This window comes from Phascolarctos cinereus, unplaced genomic scaffold (genome assembly GCF_003287225.1).
Source record: "Phascolarctos cinereus isolate Bilbo 61053 unplaced genomic scaffold, phaCin_HiC Scaffold_2;HRSCAF=192, whole genome shotgun sequence".
Lineage (NCBI taxonomy): Eukaryota > Metazoa > Chordata > Mammalia > Diprotodontia > Phascolarctidae > Phascolarctos > Phascolarctos cinereus.
Window position 1 is genome coordinate 18,830,832 of NW_027555625.1, and position 18,797 is coordinate 18,849,628.

General features: G+C 40.2%; 1 pseudogene; it reads left to right on the forward strand.

Annotated features, from left to right (window-relative positions):
- The window catches only part of LOC110218387 (methyltransferase-like protein 22 pseudogene), a 61,077-nt pseudogene extending 42,503 nt beyond the window's left edge, over positions 1-18,574 (forward strand).
- The last annotated feature ends 223 nt before the right edge of the window (positions 18,575-18,797 follow it).

Below are 18,797 nucleotides of genomic sequence, written 5' to 3' on the forward strand. Positions count from 1 at the left end.
GGTGGTGGTAGTAGTAGCAGCAGCAGCAGCAGCAGCAGCAGCAGAAGTGATAAGTACTTCTAGTAATATGAACTGGACCTGGGATTCCATTGGTAAATTCCTAGACGAGGAGGCTAATTCCAATTAGTTTCTGCAACTTATAGCCTTAGGGAGTTGCCTAGAGGATGTAGCAGGTGATTGATTTGACCAAGGTCACACAGTCTGTATGTGTCAAAGGTGAGACTTGAACCTGGATTGTCCTGGTTCTAAGGCCAGCTCTCTCTCCAATTGTGTTGTTTCTCAATGAATACCTCTAAATATCCACTCAATTCAGAAAAATGAGTCATTATTAATAGCCTACAATGTGCCAAGCACTATGTTAGACCCTGGAGATACACAGAGAAAAAAAAAGTACCTGCCCTCAAGTAGCTTATAGTCTAACAAAAGTTGTTGTCTGATCCAGTCCAAGTAGGTTGGATTTACTAGGTGCCATCTAATTTAACCATAGAATTCTGGTTTTGGAAGGACCTCAGATGGCATCTAGTCTAGACTCTGTCTACAACCTGAATTTTCTCTGATACACATATATGTGTGAATACACACACATGTATTGATATAGCTATAGATACAGATAACATACATACATCGATCGATAGATGGATAGATATAGAGAGATAATAGATGGAGATGTTAGAGGGATAGATTAATCGACATGATAAATTGATAGATAAGTGGTAAATAAATCGATATAGTAAAAACTCATTCAGCATTTACTGTCAGACACTGTACTAAGAACTGGAGAGACAAATGAAAGCATAAAGATAGTGCTCACCCTCAAGGAACTTGCATTCTAATAGGAGAAGGCAAAGGGGAGGAGACAATGGGGGAAGGCACAAAGGAGAGGTGAGAGGCAACGTGCACAGCACAGGATGCAGATGGCTGAGAAATGACATGGAAACTAAGTTCTGGGCACCACAAAATCAGTTTTCCTACCACAGTCAGAGAACCCAATATGTCCAAGCGGTCATGCAGCCACAATGCAAAATTCCATTTCTCCAAGAAATATGCAAGAAAGAAATGTTCCTGTCTTCAAGACATGGCAGCTATTCCACCAGCAGCCACAGGCCCCAGGATCCTGCATTCACAGTGAAGTTGATGGATGGGAGTACATAATTAATGGAGGCATAGCAGCTAAATCACAGACCAAGAACAATAATAAGCTTTGGCATCTAGTGCACTTGCTAAATTAAAGTGGAAAAAAAAAAGGAACACATGAATAAATGAAGCTTCTAGTGGAGGCTGGCTTATTGGGTTATTGAATAGAAAAGGAATATGAGAGCTTCGAAACACACAAAGCCTCTCTGGGTGCCACTCTTCATGAAGCCCAGGGACCTTGGAGTGCACAGTGCACACATCATGAAGGCTGTTAGGAAGCGGGCTTCCAGGAGTGGCTCCTCAGCCTTGTAACCTTCAAGTTATCCTGGACTCCTCACCATTGTCTCTCTCACTCCATACCCTATCTGTTTCCATGTCCTGTCCAGTTCACCCCTGCACATCTCTCGAACCCACCTCCTTCCCTCCTCTGATACTGCCACCATCGCTGGTGCAGCCCCTCCTCACCTCAAGCCTGGATTATCTTGATAGCCTTCGGGAGGTCATCTGCCACAAGCCTCCTCATTCTGAACCATTTTCTAATCAGATGCTCAATGGCTTTTCCTAAAGCTCAGGCCCAATGGTGCCACTTCCATACTAACAAATCTCAGTGGTTCCCTATCACCTCCAGGATCAAATACAAAATGCTCCATTTGGCATTCAAAGTACTTCATAACCTAAGCTTTCCACCCAGCCTTTCCACTTTTCTTATGCATTAGACCTGCTCGCTTACTATTCAATCTGGTGATACTGGCTTCCTGGCTTCCAGCCACTCCATCTCTCATATTGGGACATTTTCCCTGGCTGTGCCCCATGCCTGGAATTCTCTGGCTCCTCATTTCTACCTCTAGACTTACCTGTCTTCTTTCAAGTTCCAATTAAAATCTCACCTTCTATAAGAAGCATTTTCATTTCCATATGTTTAATATGATGTATGTGTATAGCCTATATCAGATAGCTTGCTATCTTGGGGAAGGGTGAGGGGAGGGAGGAAGAAAAAAATTTGGAACTGAAAATCTTATAAAAGTGAATGTTGAAAACTATCTTTACGTGTAATTAGAAAAAATGAAATACTATTAAGTAGGAAAAGGGAAGCAATTCCAATCCTTTTAAATTCTAGTAACACACAATTAATTCACCCTCTCCCTCTCCTTACATCATTATTCTAATCCTATTATACACTCATAGTTAATAACTGTCTCCCACCCTGGTCAAACTTCCAAGGCCTGGTTATCTAGCAGGTTACTGACTTCAGAGCAATTTCTCAATTTCCCATTTCTAGTTGGGAGTTGGGGTAATCTCAGATTTCCAGTAGCCGCATGCCTGTTATGCCTTCCATGCATCACAAGTTTGGAGGTTCTGCCCTATCGCCCATCACAAATCATGCTTTAAAGTCATAGACTTAACAGCTGGAGGTCATAGACTGATCCCTGAACCCGTTCATCTATCACATGTTTGCTTTAGGTTGTAAATCAGTCAGTCAGTAAGCATTTACTACACTTTTGCTTTACACTCTTTCCTATATGCCAGGCACTTCTAAGCATCAGAGATACAAAGAAAGGCAGTAACAACAGTTCCTGCCCCCAAGAAGTTTCCATTCTAATGGAGGAGACAATATTTGGGGAAAAAAAGAGGTATATACAAAATGAAGTGAGTACATTGAAGGACAGTTTGAAAAACATGGATCTAGGGAAATAAATTCAACTTTCAAAATAATAACGGTTCATTATTATTGAATTAGAATAGCTCAGTATCTTACACAGGTTATCACATAATAATAATGACTAGCATTTAATTAACACTTTAAAGTTTACAAAGCACTTTCCAAATATTATCTCATTCTATCCTCACAACCCTGAATGGTAAGTGTTATTGTTATCTCCATTTTGTGGAAGATAAAACTGAGGCAAGCAGAGGCTAAGTGACTTGCCTAGGGTCCTACAGCTAGTAAGTGTTTGAGCAAGATTTGAATTCATCAGATGTCCAGAGATCATTTGGTTCAAGTCCCTCATTTGATATGTTTATATGTGCACTTATTAGGATGCCTGATAGAATGTAAGCTCTTTGAAGGCAGGGGCTGCTTCATTTTGGTCTCTGTATGCTCGGTGCCTAGTACAGCGCCTGGCACTAGTAGGGACTTAATAGATGTTTGTATATTGACTTTTTGGTAATCTCTAGAATGCTTAGAACAGTGTTTGACTTACTGTTGTTTGTCCTTCGGACCAATGATATCACTGGTGATGTCTTGACCTGTGATGAACTGGATTTAAGTGAGGCAGAGCTGCACAAAGTCATCAGCCTCCCTCTCTCTTCCAGAGTCATCAAAGTCCAGTGGTAAGATAAAAGTCAAGAAGACCTTGGCGTCTTTAATGCTTGACCAAGCTCTAAGCACTCCACAGCACATGCTTCTGCCATCTTCACGGCCATTGGAATTAAGTGTTCTCATCTGCCCATTCTTCCAGGGGAAGTCTTCACATCTGAGGTAGATATCCCCTTGACTCACTGATGGGTTTGAGGCCCATAAGTTATCCTCAACCTGGTTTAGTCCATCTGCTGAGATTGTTTGCTGAAGTTTGGCAGCTGCACATGCTACAGAGCTTCTTGGAACTACAGATGAGTTGGGTGAAGGTAGACACAAAAGGTGGATGAGCAGCCCTGAAGAGGGCTCAGCAGCCCTCGCACCAGACGTGCTAGTCCTCCTGAATACTCCATATGCCTTGTTTGACACATAGTAAGTGTTCAAAGATAGATGCCCTTTATCAGCAGTCCCAATGACTCTCACAGAAAATTTCCAGGAAATTTCTGAATCAGGAATTCCAGACATTCTCCCTTTTGCCTAATGAACCATTTTATTTCCTAAAAGAGGAGGAATGTTATTGTGTAAGGGAGTCAATGAGACTCCCTTAATAGAAAGGATGATAAAACACGGCTGTCTATAGTAACTTAAGCCAGCACTGGCTGAATGCCTCTGAAAGACTATAATTCAAGCAGATGCCAGCCAAAGAAACCTGTACTGAGTATGCCTATTCCAGTGTCTCACTAAAAAGTCCGGAGAGCTGAGGAGAGAATAGGCCATGTACATTTGAATTTGTTGTATTAGAGTAATCAGGGCTGTGTGTAAATACAACAGATTCCTAACTGGCTTCCTTGCCCCTAGTCTCTCCCTTTTATGACCCATCCTATGCACAGCTGCCATAGTGACATATCGGAAGCATACATCTGACCGTGTCCTTCCCCTGCTGAAGAAACTTCAGTTGCTGCCTCTTGCTTCCAGTATAAACAACAAACCCATTGGTTTGAAATCCAGCCGCAATATGGCGGTAACCTACCTATTCAGTCTTGTTTTCATACTGGTCTTCTTCACACACTCCAAATCCCAGCTAACCAATCTGATTGCTTTTTTCTTCTCTATGGCACTCCATCTTCTATCTCCACACCTCTGCATAGGTGTCCTCCATGCCTGGAATGCACTCCCTCTTTGCCTCTGCTTCATAGCCTTCTTGGGTTCCTGAAAAGCTCAGCTCAAATGCCATCTTTGAAAGAAAACCTATCCTTTGTTCTCACTCCTGTTTGCTACTATTGCCCCCTAGGAATCACAATATTTTGTATTGACTTACCTGGGTATGGGCTGTTTTCCTCCAATAGACTATAACACTTTGAGGTCAAGGACTATTTTTACTTTTGACTTTGTGTTTCCAGCACGAAGCAAAATGTCTAGCACATTACTATGCTCAATACAAGTTTATTGAATTGAATTCCTAAGCCTCTGGGTTCAGGAGCAGTCTAGGATATAAATATCTCAGAGATTACTAAAACTCCAGAAATTAATTTCCCATAGGTAGTTGCTCAGCTCTCATAACAAAACACAATCTCCTGGTCTCAAATAAATATAAAATATTTTAGCTATATAGTTGATTAAAATGTAATTAATAACAACTGAAATAAATAAATACTTTTTTAAACCACATTTTGGCCATGATAAAGATCATGGCTAGTACAGTAACTTCTACCCATCACTTTAACTTTTGATTTTACAATTCTGGAAACATAGTTCTACATTCAGTTCTGTCAAGATAGAAAACAAAAATTTCTCAAAAATTATTTTAAAAATATTTAACCTCAAGATAAGAATTAAAGAAATCCTCTCAGAAAAGTTTTCTTCAACCCTCTTTTTGTCTTCTCACAGTTTCTATAATTAGAAGTCACCTCTGAGATGACAGTTAAAATGCAGTCTTTTTGCGAATAATCAAAACTCAATATCCATAAAAATACCAGTTAAAACTTCCCATCTCTCTGTAGATACCTTGTAGATCAAAGTTAAAATTTACATTCTCCCTTCTGACTCCTTAAGTATTTAAATTGTCACTCTTCAAGATTCCAAAATCTTTTAAAGAAAGAGTAATAGTTTTTAATCATCTGTTAAGAGGGGCTATTAACATTTTTGGAGGGACAGAACCATAGCAAGTAGGGGAATCAGAGAAGACTTCATGGGGGAAGTGGTAGCTGAGCTGAGCCTTGAAGGAATGTAAAGATTCTAAGGGCAGTGATGAGGAGATAATGTTTGCTAGGAATAAAGGACAACCTGGGAAAATTCAAAGAGGTTGGAAATTATCTCTGAGAGAAATAATTATTTCTCTTATGTTAAGAACCAACTATTGGTTGAGATTAAGGTTTCCCTTTACTATTTCCTCATTCAGAAATAAACTCCTGTCTAGGTTATACAACCAACCAGAATGTCTCTGATAGATGAGATTGCCCAAATCCTTGGGGTACATATGTGGGTGGAACCTCACCCAAATAGAAAACTTCACAAAGAGAATCTAATCTAGGTTGAGGTGAATGGGCAGAAGTTATACTGGAAGCCAAATCTGGCTTCATATGAGGAAGAGCTTTCTAAGGAACAGAACCATTCAATAATAAAACAGGCTAGCTAAAAATAAATTGAATACACTCAGATCACTTTTTAGTGCCTACTATGTGCAGGGCACTCTCCTGGATGCTATGCTCAATGCAAGTTTGTTGAATTGAATTCCATACATTCAGAACACTTCTTAATGCCTATTATGTACAAGGCACTCTCCTAGGTGCTAGATTTCCAAAGATCAAGGTATTATTCCTACTCTTAAGAAACCTGGATTTGTAGCCAGGTGTTGTTGGGGGAAAGTGGGGTATGTGAGACCATTGTGATTGTTTTTAGGTAGTGAGACCACTGTGACTGTAGGTGAGTGCCCATTCATCTTAACTCTGGCCTAGTGTGTTCTGTTCAGGTGAGCTTGGATGGGAGTAGATCCCTTTGTCTAGATTGCTGAAAGCTGGGGGTGGTCTGGGTAGAGAGGAGAAAGACTGACACAAACAAAGCCATCCCTTTCAGCCCCTTATTAGTATAGGTTCACCTCTCATTTTAGTATTCATTCTCTCATTCACTGTTAACCAATCAGAGTTGATTTCTGCCTAATGGGAACACCCACTCTTCAAAGAGCATATAAGCATTGAGAGGCTCCATGATTCATCTTTGATTTACAGAGAAAGCCAAATGACCATCCTTTTATTATTTGCTAGCCATAATTAATGAAATGATTAATTAACCAGAAATTATGTCTCTTGGACTTTTCATACATCACATTTATAATGGTCAGGGAATACCTAGTGGTCCAGTTTGGCCAAAAGGTAGGATGAGTACATGAAGGAAAGTTATATAAAATAACTACAAATGTGGGTTGGCACCAGATGGGAGAGGGAAGAGAAGTTCAGTGAAGAAGTCCACCCTACCCTCCAGCATTCAAGGGACCTTAGCAATCATTTGGTCAATACCCAAGATTCTAGTGGGTAAAATCCATGAGAAGTCCATGGGAAGTGCCTTTGCACTAACTGTCCCTCATACCTGGAATGTTCTCTTCCTCTTCACCTCGGTCTCCTGGTTTCCTTTAAAAATCAACTCAGCTTTTCCCTTTTGTAGAAGGTTACTCCAGTTCCCCCTGCTGATTTATTGTTTAGTCATTTCAGTTGTGTCTGACTCTTTGTGACCCCATTTGGGGTCTTCTTGACAAAGATGCTAGAGTGGTTTGCCACTTCCTTCTCCAACTCATTTGAAAGATAAGTAAACCGAGGCAAACAGGGTTAAGTAACTTACCCAGGGTCTTACACCTAGTAAGTGTCTGAAGCCAGATTTGAGCTGCTAGTAGCTTAGATTGGAGATTACTTTCTTTATACTTTCTATGTATTTTGTATGAATATAGTTTACGTGTCACTTGACTTGAACATGAACTCCTTGAGATCAGGGACTGGACTGTTTGCCTTCCTTTGTATTCTAAGCACTTAGCACAGTGCCTGGAACATAGTCAGAGCCTAATAAATGCTCACTGATTGATTTTGCCCTCTGTTTGAACACCTACAGTCACAGTGGTCTCACTACCTAAACAACGTAGCCCATTCTATTATTAAATGGTTCTGTTCCTTAGAGAGCTCTTCCTAATATGAAGCCAGATTTGGCTTCCAGTATAACTTCTGCCCACTCATCTTATTTATGACCTTTGTAACACCACAGAATAAGTCCTAACTCTTGTCTATATAAAAACTTCAAAATATTTGAAGGACAGTATTATTTCCCTTTGTCTACTATTCTTCATAAAAAGTATACCATTTCTCTTGGCCAGTCTTCATATAGCATAATTTTACACATCTTCATCTGAATTTTAGAACAAAGGTACCTTAGAGACCATATAGTTTAAGCCTTTTTAAAAACAATTGCCCAATGCAAACTTTTTTCTTTTAGTAATTAATTGTCTTTATAATCTGGCTGGACAGCTAGGTTTTTCAGTGGAGAGAATGACAGGCCTAGAATCTGGAAAATTAATCTTCCTGAGTTCAAATCTGGCCTCAGACAGTTAGTAGCTATGTGACAGTGGGCAAGTCACTTAACCCTGTTTGCTTCAGTTTCCTCATCTGTAAAATGGGCTGGAGAAGGAAATGGCAAACCACTCCAGTATCTTTGCCAAGAAAACCCCAAACGGGGTCATGAACAGTCAGACAAGGCTGAAACAACTGAGCAGCAACAACAGCAACGTCATGTGGCTACAACCTATTTTTCCATGGTGATTACAGATTATTTCCCATGATCAAAATCTGCATTTCACACAAAGCGGCCTATTTGTTCCCTGCATGTGGGGAAGGAAAAGTAAGGAAGAGAATGGAACACACATTTATACTCTGTGCCAAGGCACTGTGGTAAGTGCTTTGCACAAATATTATCTCATTTGATCCTCACAACCACCCTTCGAAGTAGGTGCTATTACTATCCCCATTTTACAGTAGAAGAAACTGAGGCAAACAGAGGTTAAGTGACTTGTCCAGAGTCACACATCTCCTAGTACAGTGTGATGCCCATTGCCCCCAAGTGCCTCTCCTTCTGAGGTTGAGCCCTTTGTACCTTCTACCTGGTTTCTATATTATTAGCAAAAAGAAGAGCAATGTACATATGTGTGTGAGGTGGGGTGGGGATGTGCCAGCCATTGCCAAGCACAAAGCAGAAGCAAAGGGAAGCTTTCAAAGGCTTGTTGGAAACTACTTTCTGGGAACTACAGAGCAATATTAACATTATTACAATAGCCTTTCAAAGTCTGCAAAGTGCTTTACTTTCATTATGTCATTTGAATCTCCCTCTCCTCTGGTGAGGTAAAGATTATAGGTATTATCTCTATGTTATGACTGAGGAAACAGGCTGGGAGAGGTTAAAGGACTTGCTTGAGATGACACATGTAGTAAAGGTAAGTTGGGGCACCCAGATCTTCCTGACTGTAAGGTCAGTACTCTATCCACAGCACCATCCTTCCTATTATTATTAAGAATCTGTTAGGAAGGAAGCCACAGGCATTTTGTCTGTCAAGGGAGCATTAGTGTGCCAGTCAACAGCAGTGACCTTAGTCACTGCATGAGGACACGCCTACTTCAAGGCAAACCAGGCTGAAACTAAGCATTGTCCTAGAGATTGTTACATTCAGACCCATTAGTGTGGAAGGTCTGTTTATCAGTTGAGTGACTTTCCTCTGCAATGAGGAGGCTTCTAGGAGGTAACCCTAGGGCAGGCAGGCAAGTATACAGACAGCCCTCTGCTGGGAAACAGGGACCCAGTAAGAGCCTGAGGAATCAGTCACCTCCAATAAAGAACCTGCCTCCAACACTCCTCCTGCATCAGGCACAAGGAAAGAAGAAAACTGGAATCTTAGTTTCTTTTATTTAAAAATCAAACTTTCAGAGGTTCTTTGGTCAATGAAATAACAACCCATCTTTCAGCCTACAGCAAAAAAAAATGCAAATTTAGATGACAGGCTTTGTTCTCAGTCTTGAAAAAAACAGCCTCTTCAATAAATTCTTCTCTGGGCAATCAATTTGAAAGACAAATATGATGACTGAATTCTGAAATGGGCTGTTTGAAAGGCATTCTCCTCATTAAGCACTTGGAACTGGGTTCTCAGTTTTGTATATTAGAGATATTTACTGTATACTGTATATCTGTATTTAATGAAAGATCCTTCTGAATGGGGGCTTTCGGCTTATTAATGAATTTGACATTGTATTTTCAGGAATACAGCACTTTGCATTTTGGTATTTTTGTCTGGATTCTTACAGATATGTATTTTAAAAATAAAGTTTTTAAGTGAAGAAAAAGACAATTATATAATGCCTTCCTCCTTCCTCTCTCTGGTTCTGTGTATTGCTGGAACTGGTGTAACTGCACAGTCATTGCCCAGAGGAGTAATGGCAGAATTTTATGGGCTGTTTTCTGGCTCACTGTACGCTTTTAAATACGAAATGTGGGGGAGGAGGAATCTATGATGCAGCTACACAGTCTCAGTAAGGACTATGAATAGAATCTTATGTGGATATAGAATCAGGTGGGGTGTATGGAATATTCAGGAAGGACTAGCAATTCGGGTGGTAGGGCTTGCTGAATCCTTTTCAGGGCTGCTCATTTGCCATTGGTGTCTACTCTCCCCCAACTCTCACCTGTGGATCCAAGAATCTGTAGCATGTGCAGCAGTCACACCCAGGCAAGCTATCTTAGCTGATGGCCTAAACCAGTTTGAGGGTAACTGGCAGGCCTCAAACCTGTCAGTGAGTTAGGGGGATGTCTACCCCAAGCATATAAAGATTTTTCTCAGTAGAATGGGTGGATGAAAATGGTTTGTCCCAATGGCCATGATGGTGACTGAAGCAGGAGCTGTGGAGTGCTTAGAGCTCGGTCAGCCATTAAAGATGCCAACATCATCTACCAAATCCAGCACTGTCACCAGTCTTTACTTTTGTCTTGCCACTGGACTTTGATGACTCTGGAAGAGAGAGAGGCTGATAACTTTGTGCAACTCTGACTCACTTAAATTCAATTCACTCACAAGTCAAGATATCACCAGTGATCTCATTGGTCCTCTTCGAAAATGAACAATGAACAGCAGTAAAATCAGGTGCTACATAGCAAATACTGTGTTTTGGGCAGTGGCCTTTATATTTTACCATTGCCCCTGGGAGAAGAGTCACATAAACAGAGAATCAACCAAAAAGATACTATGAAGGGTTAAAAGGATGATTCAGAAATTACTGACATCTCCTGTTTTCCCCTGAACATCCTCCTCAGATCAATCAAAGTAGTTCTTTCTCCTATCATCTTCCAGCAAAGCCACCTTGTTCTTGATGTCTATTCAATCAATCAGTCAACAAACATTTATTAAGGACCTCTTATGTACCCTGGTGATACAAAGACAAAAATGAAACATCCTTGCTCTCAAGTTCACATTCTGAGTATACAGAGGAAAATAAAGGCTAGGAACAGGGGCTGGACCGATGATTTCATTGATATAGGGAGTTTCTATATTAGGAATCTCTACCAATGCAGACTGGAACCTCTTTGCAACTTGTAGTCTTAGAGAGTTGTCTAGGGAACCAGGAGGTTAAGAGACTTGCCCAGAGTCATATAGACAATATGTGTCAGAAGCAAAACTGGAGCCTAGATCTTCCTATCCCCAAGGCCAGCTCTCTATTCATAGATGCAACTATAGGAAAATGTATACAGAAGGAACTTAAAATATGCACAAGACTCTTAGAATGAGGAAACCAAAGAGTTCATGATGGCAGAACCCTAACTCCTTTAAGGGTTCAAGTCTACATGGGGTGGAGGTCCAAATGCTCTGCTCATTCAAAGTGAGGAATTTCACAAGGAAAAACTGTTGGTAGCGCTCCCCAGGCTTGGAAGTATCTCATTTGTCCCTTCTTGCCTTGTCTCCATTTGTCTTCTTTGATCTTAACCTTTTTCATTCTTCTATTTCAGGCTGAGTTCTTGCAAATCTTGGGACTCTAGTCTAGTAACTTAACTTTTCCGAACTTCATTTTACTCATCTATAAACTGGGGGAAAGAAGGAAAGAAAGAGAGAGAGAAAGAATGAGAAAGAAAGAAAAAGAATGAGAAAGGAAGGGAGGGAGGAAGAGAGAAAGGAAGGAAGAAAGAGAGAAAGAAGGGATGATAAAAAAAGAAAGAATGAAAAAAGAGAATATCTTGGTGGTATAGTAGAGAGAATGATGGACTTGAAGTTAGAAAGATTTAAGTTCAAATCTAGCTTCAGGTACTTACTAACTTTGTGATTCTGGACAAATCTGGACTTAAAATCTTTCAGCCTCAGTTTCCTCATCTGTAAAATGGGAATGATAATAGATCCTCTTTCCCAGGGTTGTGTTGTTTGGGTCAAGTGAGATAATATTGATAACACACTTTATAAACCTTAAAGTGCCTGGAGGTGATGAGACAGAGAATTCCAGGGAATGGGGACACCCAGTGAAAATGCCCACAGTCAGGAGATTGGAGTATCTTGCTGAAATAGCAAGGAGACCAGTATCATTGGATTGAAGAATATTTTGGGTAGGGGTAAAGAGAGTAAGATGTAAAAAAAAAACTGGAGCAGTAGGAAGGGTCTAGGTTATAAAGGAATTTAGAAGCTAAACAGAGCATTTTATATTTGATCCTGGAGGTAAAAGAGATCCTCTAGACAAGTTTATTGACAGACCTGCACTTCAGGAAGATCAGTTTGGCAGCTCAGTGGAGGAAGGATTGGAGTACGGCAAGAAGACCAAACTGGCCACTGTTATCATCCAGATATGAGGTGAAAAGAGCCTGTACAAGGGCACTGAAATTGTCAGGAGAAAAAAGGTGGCCTATATGAGAGATACAAAGGTTGACACAAAAGAACTTGGCAAAAGATTGGATATGAGGGTGAAAAGTTGAAGATAACTAGATTGGGAGACTAGATAACTGGGGATATGTTGGTGTCTTTAAGAGTAATAAAGAAGTTAATAAGAGGGGATGGTTTTGGGGGAAGGTTAATGAGTTCAGTTTTAGACATGTTGAGTTTAAGACATCTAGTGCATCCAATTCAAGACATTCAAAAGGCAGCCAGAGATATGAAGCTGAAGGTCAACAGAAAGGTGTGGGCTGGACAGATAGATAGGAGAATCAGCACAGCAATGACACTTGAATCCTTGGGAGCTCATGAGATCATCGAGAAAAATGGATGGAGAAGAAAGAGAGCCCAGATTAGAGCCTTTGGGAGCTCCCCATTATTGGTAGGCATTATTGAATGAAGATCCAGCAAAAAAAAATTGTAAAGGAATTGTCAGAGAGGCAACAGAAGAGCCAGGAAAGAGTAGTTTGAGGAAATCCTAGAAAGAAGGGTATCAAAAAGAGAGTGTTTAACACTATCAGAATTGTAGAGAGTTTAAGAAGGAGAAGGATTGGGGAAATGCTATTAAATTTATCAACTGAGACATCATTGGTATCTTTGGAGATAGTTTCAGTCAAATTATGAGGTCAGATGCCAGACTTCAGAGAGTTAAGAAGAAAGAGAAAGGAAGGGAAGTGGGAGAACCAATTGTATAGCTTTCTAAAAAGAGTTTAGGCGCAAATGGGAGGAGATATATAGGATGAAAATTAGCATGGATAGATCAAGTGAGAGTTTTTTGAGGATGGAAGAGACATAATGTTGTGACTTCTTTTTACCTTTAAGATGCCCTTGATATTGATTTTGAGTAAGATGGGGAAAGGGCAATGAGCACATCATCATCATCATCATCATCATCATCATCATCATCATCATCACTAACATTTCTACAGAGCTTAATATGTGCCAGGCACTGTGCTAAGCACTTTATGATTTCATCTCATTTGACCATCACAACAACCCTGGGACATTAGTGCTGTTATTATCCCCATTTCACAGATGAGGAACCTGAAGCAAACAGAGGCTAAGTGACTTGTCCAGAATCACACAACCAGTAAGTGTCTGAGGCTGGATTTGAACTCAGGTCTTCCTGACTCCTGGCCTGGCATTCTATACACCACAACACCTATCTGCTTAGTGTATTTCATAGTTTACTGTTGAGGTCAAAACCCTTTGGCAAGGTTCTCATCAGTGCCTGGAACCTGAGCCTTTGAATATCAGGTTTGATGCTTTTGACCTTGGAGCATGAGCAAGTTAGGCTAATGCCATGGACATTTGGCTGGAAATCAAGAGATCTAAGGTCATTCTAAAAAATTAGGATATTGACCTCATTGACTAATTCAATGGAGGTTTACTATATCTACTATTTTTAGAACATCCTGATAAACATGATAGGGATTATGATGACTGATAAGCCAAGCCCCCTGCCTTTGAGAGACATCATTGAATATCACAGTTAAGGTGTATTCATGAAGAGCTATAAAATAAGGCACCATGTGCATAAGTGAAAGGGGAGGAATTTACATTCCTCCAACCCTTTTTACAGTTTACGCAGAAATTTAACCAAGAAGTATCAAAGATGGCTGTCCACTCAGCCATTCTTGAAAGGAAGGGAGGAAACCAGCATTTATTAAGCTCTTATGGTGTGCCAGGCACTGGCATCCACTTACCTTTTAGCTGTTTGGAATGGGGAGGCAGAATAAGTCCTCTCACTCCTATGGTAGAATGAACGAAGTAAACAGTAAGTTCCCTAACACACAGTCTTAATCTTTGACTTCTAGTCGTCAGTCCTACTTCTTTCCTCTGAAGCAAAGCAGAATGAATGTAATCATTTTTTCTAGATGAAAAGCCCTTCAGATACTTGAAGAGAGCTATCTTCCTCTCCATCCCCCAACCTCCCATGTCTTTTTTTTCCCCAGATAAGTTTCTCTCCAGTTCCTTCAACTGATTCTCATATGGCACAGTTGTAAAGCCTTCTGCCATCCTTATTTTCCTTCACTGAAAACTCTAATCAATGAATAAAAAGTATTTATTGATGAATGAAATGGAATGAACAGTTATAAATGAATGAAATAAATGGTTATCATTCATTCAACTTTATCATATCCTCCCTCAAATGCAGAACCCAGAATTGAACACAATATGACAGATATATGGAATGACCAGGGCACCATTCAGAGGACCATCAAGTCTGTAGTCATGGATGCTATATCACCCAAAGGCCTATCTTAATTAATTTAAGGTAAGAGAGGCTCAACATAAGGTAGTTGGCTAAGAGCTATGACTAATCAAAGTACACAAAGGGGCTGCAGTCTATAGCATTGGAGGGTGTAGTGGACATCATGATTCCTGCAGGTGAGTCGATGAAGGAAATAAATAGGTTTGTGACTAATGGACATCAGAGGGATTCAGGGAGGGGCCCCTACTAGAGGGCAAAAGTACAGAATGTGCAATCTTGTCTTGGTGGTAGGAGAAGGGACTCTATCATGTCTCAAAATCCTTCCCATTATCCATGAGGCTTGGAGAGAATCAAAACTCTGTTGCTTGTAATTCATTGGTTTAAGAGGGAGCAGTGAAACCTTCTCTCTCTCTCTATCTATATATCTCTATATATGTCTCTCTCTATATAGAGATATATAGATATAGATATATACATACATATAACAATTATATATAGCACTTTACAATCTGCAATGTATTTTTCAGTCAGTTTATTTGAGCCTCACAACATGTTGAAGATACTATTATAGCCATTTTACTAATAATAAAACTGAAACTTAAAGAGAGCCAGTGACTTGGCCAAATTTGTACACAAGGGAGGGACAGAGATGAGATTGAAACCCAAGCACATTTGGTGCTCTTCCTACTCCTCTGGGACATGGGTAAGATTGACTTTTGCCTTGAAACTGAGTAGGGCAGCTAGGTGGTGCAGTTGATATAATACTGAGTTTGTAATCAGGGAGACTCATCTTCCTGAGTTCAAATCTGGCGTCAGACACTAGCTTTGTGACTATGGGCAAGTCACCTAACCCTGATTGCCTCAGTTTCTTCATCTGTAAAATGAGCTGGAGAAGGAAATGGCAAAGCACTCCAATATCTTTGCCAAGAAAACCTCAAATGGGGTCATGAAGAATCACACATGACTGAGAGAACTGATCAACAATAGCAAAAAAAAGAACTTTGACTCAAATAGCTCCTGTACCGGCCTAAAGCACATGTCTGAAACTCCCCATATCATTCATTTCTTTGGCTTAAGGTACTGAAAGCCTAGATATGAAAATTCAAATTCAAATAGGGTCTCTGAGGCGAAGTGATGAGTTAGGACACTATCAGTCATTAACACCCAAGTTTCAATTATTTTGTGAAATGAGCTTTGCTCATCCTGCAGGGGCCCTAGAATGGGACTCGGTCCATTAAATCAGATGATAAAAGAAAAGCAGTATCGCATAATGGGTAGGACGGAGGACTTGGAGTCAGGAAGATATGGGTTCAAATCCTACCTCAGATACTTACTGGATGTGCACCCAGGGCAAATCATTTAACTTTTATGGACCTTGATTTTCTAATCTATAAAATTAAAATATTGGACTTGATGGCTTTTAAGGTCCCTTTCCAGCTCTAAATCTATTCTGTTGTTTATTGTTAGGTCTGTGGAGGAAGGCTCAGGAAGAAGGATGGACAGGACAATTTACCTGAGTTCAGGGGCCTATGGAGTCTTAAGCAGTCATAGCTTCAGTGTCCTGTCCCGATGGGGATAGGGATGGGAATGGGGATGGTGATCTATCTTAACTGGACCTGAGTTTTCATTATTCTATGGAAATTCTGAAAGAGGAAACTCCCTTTATCAATGCAGTTTGGCAATTACAGGGTTGCTCAAACACTGAAAAGTTAAGTGATTTGCCCAGGGCAACAGAGCCAGTATCTTACAGAGGCAGGACTTAACCCTAATCCTGGTCTTCCTATTTTGAGGCAGCCTCTTTTTCCACTATGTTAAATGTAATGTGCTATAATTACAAAAAAAATTCATCATTATGGAATCTGAGAGGTGGACGGGATCTAAGGGGGTGACCCATATCTGAATATGAGTATCTTCTACAATCTACCCCAAGGGTGGCCATCTAGCTTTGACTGTCCCGAAGGCCCCCCAGTGAGGGGGAGCCCATGATGTCCCAACTTGACCCATCCCCCTTTGGGATAGCTCGGATTGCTAGGAAGTTTTCTTTGACATCAAACCTAGATTTGTCTTTCTGCCACTTCCATCATAGGTCATGTTTTGTACACTCTGAGGAGAAACAAAACAAATCCAATCCCTCTTTCATATGACAGACCTTGAAATAGTTGAAGACAGCTAGCATTTGGCATCAACCTCACTGCAAATCTTCTTTTCTTTAGCCTAAAAATCTCCATTTCATAATAATAGGATAATATATTGACACCTAGAAGGAAGTTTAGAGGTCATCTCGTAGAACCCTCTCATTTGAAGAGATGAAACTGAGGCCTATGGAGGTTAAAGACAGCTAGGTGGCACAGTGGACCTAAGAGCCCTGGGCCTGGAATCAGGAAGAGTTCAATTCAAATCCAGCCTTACACACTTCCTAGATGTCTGACTCTGGACAAGTCACTTCAGCCTATTTGTCTTCAATTTTCTCAATGAGCTGGAGAAAGAAATGGCAAAACCGCTCCAGTATCTTTTCCAAGAAAACCCCAAATGTCATGAAGAGTCAGACACAACTGAAAGACAGTGACCATGATGATGAAGAGGTTAAATGACTTGCTCAAGATCATATAGAGACGAAGCAGCAGATCTGTTCCTCTGATTTCAAATTCTGTAGGGAGAGGGGAAGAGGAGGCAGCTCAGGCTTCCTGGGAGAGCTGCACTTGAGCGTTGTCAGGTCTGTTTGGACTCAGCCTCACCTAGGCAGCAGATGCTTTAAAAAAAATGAATAACAGCATGATAGTGGACCCAGGAGAGCAGCAAGATATGGAAGAAATTACATTTGAAAGTGACACTGGGCTGTCTGATAAGCATCTAAACACCCCCAAACAAAAGGTGACTCATGGTGCATCTGAATACTGTTGGCCAACCTGTTTTTCTGTCACAATTCAAACTTCTGTGCAACAAAGATTCTTGGAAAGATTCTTAAATTAAGGATAAAAAACCAAAAAGGCATTCAAATAGAAAATTCTGTCCATGATGACTGAAGTATTCAGGAATACTGTGGCAAGGATAGCAATGGTGTAGATTTGCCGAATGAGAATGAAATGTAAACTTGCCCTTGTATGAGCTTCTAAGCTCCATTGGGTAATGATGGTAGTAATAATGACGGATAATGGAAGTGATAAGAAGACTATGAATTTTCTCTGAGACAGAACAAAAAAGCCATCAAGAAATAAGATACTTCTAAAATTCTAACCCAGGGAGCAGAAAATTTCAATGAAGAAGAATATGAAAATATCTATAACAACATAGTTAAAATAGAGCACCATGGCCACCCCTTTGGAAAATATTGGCAAAGTGGTGTGACAGGAGCTTTCCTTCCAGTGATTACATCTTGTTTCAACGTGAGCTGTTCAAAAGTTGTGCTGTGCTTGAGCTTGGAGCTGGCACTGGGATTGCCAGCATCACCACAACAATGGTTGCTAAGACTGTTTACTGCACAGATACGGGTGAAGATCTACTGGCTCTGTGCTAACAGAATGTTGCCCTAAACAGGCACCTGATTGCAGCTGGAGGAGATGCAAGTAAAGTTAAAGAATTGGATTGGCTGAAAGATGACTTTTGTACTGATTCTCAAGTGCTCTGCAATTAGTCTGAAGAATAAATTTCCGAGTTGTATACTCATACTACTATTATAATGGCAGCTGATGTTGTTATGATGATGACCTCAGAGATGCTTTATTTAAAACACTACAGAATTATTCACAATTTGAAAAATGCTTGTATGATTTACTTGTTAATAGAGAAAAGACTAAACTTCACATTTAGACATTTAGATGTTACATGTGAAGCTTACAATCGTTTTCAATTTCCCCTAAATGATCTAGAGAAACTCAGAGATGGCAAAATGAAATTTATTGTAGGGCCAATTGAAGCTACTTTTCCCCAGTTCCTTGTTTATGAATGTATAGAGCAGTTGGAACTCTGGAAGATTATAACTGCACCAATAAGTTTATCTCTCAAGTGAACAAAGCTGAGAATACTCTACTAATCCAGTTTACTGCAGTTCTTTCTAAATTGTATTTTCAACAAAATCAAAAGCTACCAAACTATTTTGTTTCAGTTTTTTAATTAAAAAGGTTAATGTAAAAAAAACCCCAGTATTTCTCAGTATCTAACAGTATTTAACAGTATCTCATTTGATGGGACTAATATGTAATTCTGCACTCCCAGGCCATAGACAGGTGACA